We start from the raw sequence: 11,905 nt of genomic DNA on the forward strand, positions 1-11,905 counted from the left end.
TTCCTCTTTCCCAGTATGTGGGAGCTTCATTTCATGCAGCTCTCCTTGCACTCTATTGTGCTAAAACAGCAAGCTTGTCAAGAATGGAGACATTGCAATGATATATGCAGAGTCTATCGGAGACATTTTCTCTATGGGTTAAAGTAAGTAGTTGGATCAAAGTCAGGACGTAGATGCTACAGCTGGTCTGGGAAAAAACGGCAATTAAGAGGAAAAAAAAGAACAGAAAGAGAGAGTCACAGACAGTCTTTTTTTAGGTGGCAACAACAGAACCAGACTGTTTGAAACTGGTAACTGACTCCAAATGTCACATTTTTCACTGAATTCTAAGTAATATTGCTATTTCATAACTGTTATTTGGTTGTATTGATGGCCATATTAACTTACTTTGTAACAAACTTGTTACATATATTTTTACATACTATATTTGTTATCTTTCTCTTTCTTATGTATCTTTCTCTCAAAAATACTTAGGAGGATTGAAGAAAAGCATATTAAAGCTTAGAAAACATTTCCTTTGAATGACTTTCAATCCAGCCAGACCTGGTACATTTATTGTGATCAACTCATGCACTTCTGTGCAGTTCAATATCCAGTACCTGTGTGATTACCTATCCATCAGAAAATTTCATCTTCCTTAAATATTTCAATGTGTATTTGTGTCAGAAACATAAGAATAAAATAAGACTAAAAGAAAACTAAATGTTTTAAATTAATTTCTCTGGGAAAGTTGACAATCATTTTAGGGGAGCAAATTTACTGTTTACTAATCTATATTTCCAGGTAATACTGGTAATATATCTCACAAAAAATGATAGTAAATGAATAAATGTGGCATAAACATAGAAATACCAAAATGACAAGAGTCAAGAGTGCATGGAAGATGTTAATACACTTTCAAAACTGGAAAGTAAACTGACTTAGCAGGACAAAGAAAACTGAAATATAACTGCCAACATGAGAGGGGAAGCTATCAAAGAGTATTAATCTAATTCAGGTCAAAACCACTGAAATGTTTAGGAATTGGAGGTACCTGTTATTTCTAAAGATCAGGATGCACAGTGGGACGGGAAATAAATGGTTGAAAGTCTATATAATTCGCAGCTGGACCACAGATTCTTTCCTCAGCCTGTGCAACTGGAATGTTACACCTTCCCCACACCCACAAAGACAAGAGTTCACTTTCTAGAAAGGATGAACTTGTGTAGTTCTAGACGTGGGGCCATGAGGACAGCTGAGGAGATGGATGAGCCATTTGACTAAATGGTGAATGATTTAGCAAAATTTTGCATTATAAGTGGTGAAAGCCCTTATTCCTTTCCCCTACTTGTCTCCCAAGAAATTATGCATGTGCCTAGGGCACATGTCCACCTCCCCTCCAGCCCACCCCAGGAATATGATTATAGCGTTCTCTCTGGGAAAACTGTCTAGTCCAATTGATACGAACTACAAATCTTTACATGGGTCTCATTGTGGTATAGTGCCACCCACCAATCAAAAAGTTCCACCCCTGCACAAAATACTCGCACTTGATTTTTACAGTTCCAAGTTTAAAATGAATAGACATGGAGCATCACCATACGTTGAACAATAACATTTAAAATGCAGGATATAATCCAAAAGAACAAACAGGAAATATGTAATACAATGAAAAAGGAAGAAAAAGAGGAGAAAAAGGAAAAAAAAAGCTACAGCTAAAAATCTTCCAAGAGAAAAGAAAAATCTTGGAACAAGAATACTATACAATTAAACAGGGTTCAGAGAACAAAAAAAGCTCTTGAAAATGAAAACAAATATGATATCAGAAATAATTCAAAGGAAAATTTGGAATATAAAATTGAATAACTGTCTCAAAAGGAGAACAAATAGATTAGATAATTAGGTTAATTCTAGAGGTCAACACCCATCTAACAGAGGCTGCAAAATAAAAGAGCAGAGAAAATATTGGGTTGGCCAAAAAGTTCGTTTGGGTTTTTCCATGTTACATTTTGGCCAACCCAATAGAAAAATTATCAAAAAAGAAAACTCCTCCCAAGAACTTTTCCCAAAACAAAGATGTGCTTTCAGAAGAAAGAGGCTTCGTAAGTACTAAACATGATCAACTTGTTTTGCTTTTGAAAATATAAATCACATTATGGGAAAAAATGTAAGACACTGGGGATATAAAGAAGATTCTAAAAACTTTTATAGAAAAAATTGTTACATTAAAATCAGCAACGATAATGATGCAGACATTCTTACTACAAAATCTGAAAGACAGAGAACAATGGAGGATACTTTTGTTATTCAGATGGGAAATTATCTCCATTTAAGACTTTGACTGCAAGTCAAACTATCAATTAAATGTGAAGATAAAGATGTTTTCAGGTGAGCAAGGTTTTAGAATGTTTACTTTCCATGTACTACTTCTCAGAAGCTACTGGAAAAGACTGAGGCAACAGGATTCCCAAAGAGCCCTAGAGCAGAACCACTCCAGACTGGAATAAAACCTCAGAGGGCTGCAGGAGGTGGATATTTACTTCCTCTCTCCTTCCACCACACACACAAACTGATGAAATACCTAATGGCTCATATTTTTCATTATTCTGATAAGGGTTTTAAATTCTGTCAGAGCTACTTTGAGAATTCAAATTAGTAAACAGACAACAATATTGAGCAAATGTAAAAGAAGGCAATTATTAACTCTAAAACATAAGATTGTACAATAAAAGAAACATTATTAGAGTAAAACATGCGGTGTAGAAGACATACCCTCTATTTCTCAGTTTAATATTACAAAAATGCTATGTTCTCAATATATTTTAACATATGTCCTGATTCTTTCATATGCACACAACACCAGCTGTAAATAATATTTATGTGGTTATAAACATGCAAACCATGAGTATTGAGGCAATCTAAATAATGATTTCACTGTATGTGGAGGATAGGGGAAGAGAATATGTATTTGTTTGTATGTAAGTGTCTGTGGGCCATCGGGGAGAGGGAGATCTATGATAACTAAATCCTCAATTTTCACAGTAGGAAAAAATAATGTTGCGAATTTGAAGATGAAGAAATAGCTATAAATTCATATTATTTAAAAATATGGGGCTAAATATAGATAGAAATAGCTAAAATAGTTGAGAGCTGTCGCCTTTTGGTTAGCAGGAATTAAAGGTAGGTGTTGGGTGGGTCAGAGGACTACTGTTTTGGGCGTAAAAGTTGAAACATGCAGAGAAGTATGCTGTATAAGAGTTACGTTCACAGACTCTGAAACCAAGATACAGGACTTAAATATTGGGTCTACCACCTACTAGTTATATGATCTTGTGACACAGATGCTCAGTGCCTCCATTTCCCTTTTGTAAAATTAAACAATAATGGTGTTACCTCACAGGGTTGTCTTACAGATTAAGTAGTTTAATAAACAAAAGCATTTAAATAGTATGTGGCACACATTACTAGTGCTGGCAGTTCTAGGTAACTGTTAAATATTTACATGAGTTACTTTGGTTTAAAAAAATAATAAAAAGAAAACACAACACATTGTGCAATACATAGAAATTAGTCAAGAAATAAGAATCATTATATTTAAAAACTAAAAATTGATGAATTGCCATCAATAGAATAAAGCTATCTTAAACTACTAAAGTATGTTTCTTACTGTTTAATATCTAAACAAGAGCATTTCATTAATTATGCTTCATATGAAAGATTAATTTGTGTCTATTGTAACTACCAGTATATGAACATATTGCATAAGATATGAATTGAAGTTGGCTTCTAAAAATCAGAAGCTCATTCACTGAAAGAAATGAAGACAGTAAAATTGATAATAATATTCATTGGACTTCCCTGGTGATGCAGTGGTTAAGAATCTGCCTGCCAATGCAGGGGACATGGGTTTGATCCCTGGTCAGGGAAGATCCCACATGTCGTGGAGCAACTAAGCCCGCAAGCCACAACTACTGAGCCCACACACCACAACTACTGAGCCCATGTGCCGCAACTACTGAAGCCTGTGCACCTAGAGCCTATGCTCTACAACAAGAGAAGCCCCCACTCCCTGCAACTAGAGAAAGCCCGTGAGTAGCAGCGAAGACCCAATGCAGCCAAAAAATAAAATAAAATAAAAACTTGTCAGAAGGCTAATTAATACTTATGCGAATATTTCTTCTTTTTGGCTGAACACTGGTCCTATATCTGCTTTGATATTTTCACATAATATCAGGTATGCCCTCTATGCTTCAACTTAATATTCAGAAAATCCTAAATTTTCAATATATCTTAAGATATGTCACTACTCTTTCATATACACTTAGTGAGTCCAAAATTTCAACAAAACTAATACTGATTTTTCTTTTTCTCCTCAGTAGAGATTAAGGACACATTTTTTTTTTTTTTCAAAAACGAACTGTGTTTAAAGAGATGCTATTAAGTGGGGAAACAACAGGTAATGTGTTGACTGTGGTGGTTTTATTAATTGTAACATATAGTAAACCATGTTTTTGTTTTTATTTATATTTTCAACATACGGTGTAAATTAGAATACCTCCAGATATTCTTTTGGCAAGCACAAAAGCTGTTTATCCCATAGATGATATAGACAATAATGTATGGCTCATAATTTGGAAGAAAGCTGTAACTTAAGAAGTTCCAATGACATTCAAACAGTTTGTGTGTAACTAAACTAAGGCTGTTAGTGAATGGCAGCTTTAAAACATTTTAAACATGTGGACAAAAAATTGAATTTTTATTATTGTAAACGAAAAAGGAAGGTTTCTGGAGAAGCTAGACAACATACTGTAATCCAAGCTTGAGCAAGTTGAGGAGGTATGGTGTCGTATAAATAGAAACCTACTCTTCCCTTTATGTGTTTAACATACATAATCTGAAAAAGAGGAGAGATATGGAATGATAATGTACAATATCATACATCTTAGCACAGGAATAGAAATGTTTTTATTCTGAATATCAGAAACTCAAGGAAGAATCACAGTGAGACATATTTATCTCTGCAAATCTAGGTACATCCTGAAAATTTTGAATAATATACATTTTATGAAAAAGATTAAATTGAGTGAGTTTGTATATAAGTGTATGTGACGACTGAAAGAGAGAAGTGACTGAAGGACAAAACTTAATCCAGTCATTGCTATCAAACATATGACAACATTTAATGACATTTCTAATAAGGAAAGTTTGAGTACAGGAAAACTGTATGATAAAAATATCTTTATAGTCTTCTGTTCATTCAACTCATAGTGTATTTAGTTAGTTATAGCTTAGGGAATACTTTAAAATCATATTCATAGCTTTATTACATAGAGAAAATGAAGAAAGAAAAGAATAATATAGGAAAAGAGAAAGGAAGATGGATTAAAAGGACTGAGAAAGTAAACTGCTTCTTTTCTTTTGAAACATTTGTCATAAAGAAAGTTGAATTCATTTTACTTAGAATTTTTAGGAATTTAGTAGAGAACCATTTCTTAATATAGAATCCTGCATACTGTAGGTATTTTTATAATATCCACTATATATTGAATACCTAAGCTGTGTAACCTGTGTTAATGCAAAAATATGTACAAAATGGCTAAAATTTTAAAAATAGAGATAATATCAACTGCTGGAGAGGCTGCAGAGAAACTTAATCACCTGTACATTGCTGGTTGAGATGTAAAATGATATATCTACTTCTGCAAAATAGTTTAGCAGTTTCTTCTAAAACTGAAAATGTGCTTACAATACAACCCAGGAATGGTACTTTGGGAAATTTATACCAGAGAAATTAAAACCTATGTTACTGCAAAGACATGTACAAAAATATTTATAACAACTTTATTTATAGTAGAGAAAAACTGAAAACAACTCAAATGTCTTTCAATGGATGAATGGTTAAACAAACTGTGGTATATCCATACCTTGGAATACTGCTCTTTTACCTTTATCTCCTTAGTTAATTTCAATTCACTTTCACCAATCAATAGAGACTTTATTTTGCCTGGAAGATTCTCCTTCTAGGCCAAGTTGAGTATCTTCCACAATATAGTCATTCACTTGGGAATGACAACACAGAGCTTAAATACTAAATGAATGAATGAGTGAATCACAGTAGTACAAATGATCAATCTCTGAGATATGGAGACTATCTGAAAAAATGAGAATTCCATTAGTGAAAATAAACTCTTGTCCAACCAAAAATTACTTTTGTTTCTTTCTTATTCATTTCAGTTGAGTTCTTAGAAGTTAAAAACTTCCCGTTTTTTTAGGTTTACCTATGATAATAGGTTTCATTATTTAGTCTAATAGGTATCTAATGGATATCATGATAAATAATAGTTCAATAAAGGCTAGAGTTAATTGTTCTCTTAACGTATGCCAGATTTTTGTCTTAACACTTTATATTTAATCCCTATCCCAACCCTATGAGATAAATACTATTATTTTGTTCATATTCTAGATAAAGCAGGAAAGGATAAGTATTATGTCAAGATCAAACAACTAGAAAGTGGTAGAGTTGGGACCCAAATCTGGCAGTCTGTATCTAGGGCTCACGTACTTAACCAACATGCAATATTTCCTCGAAGCACACTGATAATGAATGTGGTTTATTTTAATTGTTCACAGCTTTCTCACCTTTCATAACATGCATGGTAAACTCATAAAATACTAACTTTGTAAGCCCATTTCCTTAGCTGTAAACCAAGATAAAATAACTACTTACTCCATTCACGTCTCAAAAAAATAAACAAGCAAGCATTTTGTAAACTCTGAAGTTCTATCATAAGGCTTTTGTCACAGGCAGTGATATCCACTGGTTTCTTTTCTGTATTAAAGTCATCTTGTCATGTCCCTGCCTTACACCTTTTCAACTGTCATCTTTTTATTTCTTAATGTAGTCCTAATTATATTAAGTTTCCAGACTTCACCTCCCTAAAAAGGTGCACTTCAATCAAAGACAATATGATTTGGTCTGATTCACATACTCATCCTTCAGAGGTACAGGCATACCTTGTTCTATTGTGCTTTGCTTTATTGTGCTTTGCAAATATTGCAATTTTTTACAAATTGAAGTTTTTTGGCAACCCTGCATCGAGCAAGTCTATCAATGCCATTTTTCCAACAGTTTTTGCTCACTTTGTGTCTGATTACATGTTGTTAATCCTCACAATCTTTTGGACCTTTTCATTGTTATCATATTTATTATGGTGATCTGTGATCAGTGATCCTCGATGTTACTACTATGATTCACTGAAGGTTCAGATGATGGTTAGCATTTTTTTAGCAATAAAATACTTTAAAATTAAAATATGTACTTTTTTAAAGACATAATGCTATTGCACACTGAATAGGCTACACTATAGTGTAAACATAACTTTTATATGCACTGGGAAACCAAAAAATTCATGTGACTCACTTTATTGCAATATTTACTTTATTGCACTGGTCTGGAACTGAACCCACAATATCTCCAAGGTATGCCTCTGTTAACTGAGCCCTGACTACAGACATTTCCTCATGCTAGGCTCAGAGATTAGAAAAAGGGCAATCATCCCAGCCAAGGGAGCTCAGAGTCTGGGGAGATAGCCACCATAATGTAGACATACTACAGATAGTAAAGGGGTAGAGTTCTGGTAAGGGTTGTAAAGAAAAAGGATAGAGTGTACAATGGAAGACTGACCAGACCAAGGGAAAATTTTCACCTATAGGTTGGTCAGGGAAGGCTTCTGTCGAGGAAGTGATTAAATGAGACCTGGAGGATGAGAAACAGGGAACGAAGTGCGGAGAAAGAGTATTCTAAACAAAGTCCATGAGGTTAGAAAGGGCTTCATGTAGAAACGAGCTTCAGTCTTTTGAGAAACATATTTAATAGGCAAGATTTCCTATTTAAAAACTTTTCCTAAGTTTTTAAAGATTTTTTCCAGTTTTCTTATTATATAGTTTGATGAAACAACAATGAAAAAACACAGTAATTTGTGAATGTATTTTTAAAAATGAGTTTGAGTGTTCCTGAGGCTAACCCAGTGACTATAAAATAACCTACACGGCCACATCAATCTGAGGTGAGTAGTAATTATTTTGAACCAAAACATCTATTGGATCTTTGAATGTTCCTTTTATTTAATCAGTTCTCACCCCAAAGGGAGAGAAATGTTTCTCTATTTTGTCCTACACTGACAATTCAACTACAAGTCATATACCAAGGTCAGCAAACTATGGTCCATGGGCCAAATCCCATCCAACATCTCTTTTTGTTCAGTGTGTGAGCTAAGAATGGTTTTTATATTTCCAAATGGCTAAAAAATTTTTAAAGAATAATATTTCAAAACATATGATAATTACATAAAATTCAAATTTCATTGCCAACTATTTTTTTTTGAGGGAGGGAGAACTCAGTCATGCACATTTGTTCATGTATTATCTATGGCTTCTTTTACTCTCTAAGGTCAGAGTTGTGCAGTTGGGACAGAGACCTTATCATCCACAAAATCATTTAGACCATCCTCCACAAATATTTACTCACTGGTCCTTTAAAGAAAAAGTTTACTGACCTCTGCATTAAAACATTAGTTTTTTGAGGTGTTATCGGTAACACATTCATGCCACTAATCTTCAGTTCAGTTGTGTGCCCATGGCTTTATCGTAAGCTTTAAATGTATATGAGCTGATTTTTCTACCTTTAATTTTCTGAACAGTATCTCGTTAACACACTAGACAATCAAATGATTTTATTTTGAAAAACTATATGATTTTTTGTTTAATCTTAATTTTTGGTAGCTTTCTAAATTCTATTTTAGGATACTGAAATTTTTTCTGACATTATAATACATAAAGTTAACATTAGGTGTCAGTATTTTACATATTATTTAGTAAGTGTGTGTATATGAAAAAGTATTGGATTATTACAGACAGCATTTTCACTGGAAAATTTCAACTTTGTTATAATGCTTGCTCTATTGTTTTTGTTTTTGTTTTTTTTGGTTTCTGTATTATGGAAATATTCTTTATGATATCTACTAAGAAATCTCTTTAAAATGTGGCCCATCTACACCAGTCCATTTGCCAGCTGAATATAACTGTACCCTCAATTGAAGCCACAAAGAATAGAAGCTCTACCAAATTCTGGACCAAAACATTCATGAGGTGTATTAATTTTAGCCTCTAAATTTTGAGGTGATTTGTTAAACACCAAGAGATAATTAGAACAATTGGGACAATCCTCAATGTTGTAGGCAACAGATGCAGTAGAGTGAAAGAGTAAGAATTTAAACATTATCACTCAATCGAGCAAAAAAAATATAACACTCTTAGCCCCCACTCCCAAAAAGTCTATTGCTCGAAAGCCCTATGAAGCAACTGGGAGTAGGTTTGGGAGGGGACTCAAGCCTGTTAATTAAGGGTATTAACTTATTTGACGGCAAAACCTGATCTGGTCCAAACTCATTTGATCAGCATTTACATAAGACTATATATTGCTTTTATTTATTACACTTAGTGTGAATATTCATATATTTGGTTACAGTTATATTAATGCGCTTAAGTGATACTGTCCTAGACCCCACTGGAAGTATTATGTATTATATATGATGTATATATTATATTACTTTATAAACTCAGAAAAATTCTAAATTCTAAATCGTAAGTGGACCAAAAAGTTTCAAATAAAGTTTTGAGAGCCTGTATTATGTGGCAGTTGAACATGCCATTTTTAGAAGTCACAGTATTGGGTTCAATTTTCAACTCTGTACGCATTCATGGGAAAGTTACTTGGTTTCTCTGCACCTTAATTTCCCCAAAATCAAATGCAGATGTGTTCACAAAACATATCTTCAGGAAAGCTTATCCAAATATTATTTATAAAGATAGAAAAACAGAATCAAGTTAAATGAAGAACTATAAGGGACTAATTTAATTAGGCCATCATTAAAAATTCTGTTTTAGATTTTTAAAATTTTTTAAAATGCAGTACATTCAACACTGTAAATAGATATTGAAATAGTGAAAACATTATTGCTATTCCACAAAAGTAAAAACCAGAAATAGATATTAATATGATTAAATCTAAGCCAGAAAGAGCTAAACAGAAGTGCATTTACTGTACTAAGTTTTATGAAAGTGAAAGGAAGGAGCATTTTAATCCCACCTAAGGGGAATAAATGAAGACTTCCTCTCTTTTATAGTAGCTTGAAATTCTCTGAAAGTCCCAACATCATGGGTTATCATTAATGGAAGGAGCAAGTAGGTCAGGGAGGAAACAGTGTCATGTAAGTACAGTGGTGCTGCATATACTAGGGTTCACTTTCAAAGACTCAACTAAATTATGCTCAATCAAAAAAGATTAAACATAAAAAACAGTCTAAATTGTTTGGGTGACTGATGCAGCACTACAGAATGAGCTGAGGACCCAGATAGAATGTGACAAGGTTGACAGCAATTCCTCTTCACTTTCTAGATGCCTCTCAGGACATAAGCATGACCCACACCAGATGTGATTCTAGTGTTGAAGACTAGATGAAGACTATTTTTAATAAATATTTCCAAGTATTTATTTTTCCAAAACATAAGCCATAAACTTTATCTAGAAATCAACCAAAGCATCTCATTTTCCAATAATGGAGGAAAAACTATTCACACTGGACTTACTTAAAGAATATAGGTCTCCAAGATATTGCCTTCTTTGAAGATCTGCAGTTTGCTTAGGGGTCACTTACATCCATCCTACATACCCACATCTTACAGATGTAGAAACTCAGGACCAGCACAGTCAAGCACTAGAACCCTGAAGTTTTCACTCTATGCATGTTACTTTTTCCTCCTTTTTCTATACTATTTCTGTGAGGATTCCACAATTCTCAGTTGCTACACAACCCTCTCTGTGGGGATAACAAATGGGGCTTGCTGATGATTCTGTTTGCTGCTTAAATGTCCCCATAAACCTGCTTCTCTACTGTTGGAAAACAGAATAGCACCTCAGAGGATTCTCTGGCTTCAGTTACTACACACATTTCAAATATGGGAGATTCCGCATGGACAGCAAGATCTATCCATTGATTTGTAGGCAGTGCACGAGCAACCCTTTCCATACACGAACCTCCATCTCAGCCAGGAAGGGGTGTACCACCAGCAGGAGTCCTTGTTTTTTCTCTCCCATACCTGTTTCCACTGCTCTCACACTAACTTGGAGGAGAAGTAAACAATAATTCTAACATTTTGCCATTGAAAATACTAGATACTAACTTAGTCCCACCTCCTGAAACCTATGGAGAAGGGGAGACATTCTCTGAGTACCGGTACCCCCTTGTACCTTAGTTCTCCAGGTCAAAACCCCTCAACCCTTAGGAATACACTGGGCAGTTTTTTCTTGTAGCCCACCAAGTTTTGAATGAACGTAAAGACAGGAAGTTAGGAGAAACAGAGTAATCACACTCTACCCACCAACTTTCATCTAATCTATAATAAATTATTAATCTAATTAATATTAGATGTTCAAAAAACAATGCCTTCTCCCATAACCATTACCTGACATTCTCACTGGAGTAACTTGTCTAATTTATCCCAAATAGTACTTCCTTCTCAATAGCTACATACTTTCTAGATTTCATAATTAACAAAACTAAAAGTAACTTTTAAAAAGGGTCATCTATATGGTATAAGATAGTGGTACAGTTTCATTCTTTCAAATGCAGCTGTCCAATTTTCCCAATACCGTTTATTGAAGAGACTCTTTTTCAATTGTATATTCTTGGCTCCTTTGTTGTAAATTAATTGATACATATGCATGGGTTTATGTCTGGGATCTCTGATCCACTAATTGATGTGTCTGTTTTTATACCAATACCATTCCGATTACCATAGCTTTGTAATATAGTTTAAAACCAGGCAGCATGATGCTCACAGCTTTGTTCTTCTTTCTCAAGATTAC

The sequence above is a fragment of the Lipotes vexillifer genome, unplaced genomic scaffold (assembly GCF_000442215.2).
Source record: "Lipotes vexillifer unplaced genomic scaffold, Lipotes_vexillifer_v1.1 scaffold265, whole genome shotgun sequence".
NCBI lineage: Eukaryota > Metazoa > Chordata > Mammalia > Artiodactyla > Lipotidae > Lipotes > Lipotes vexillifer.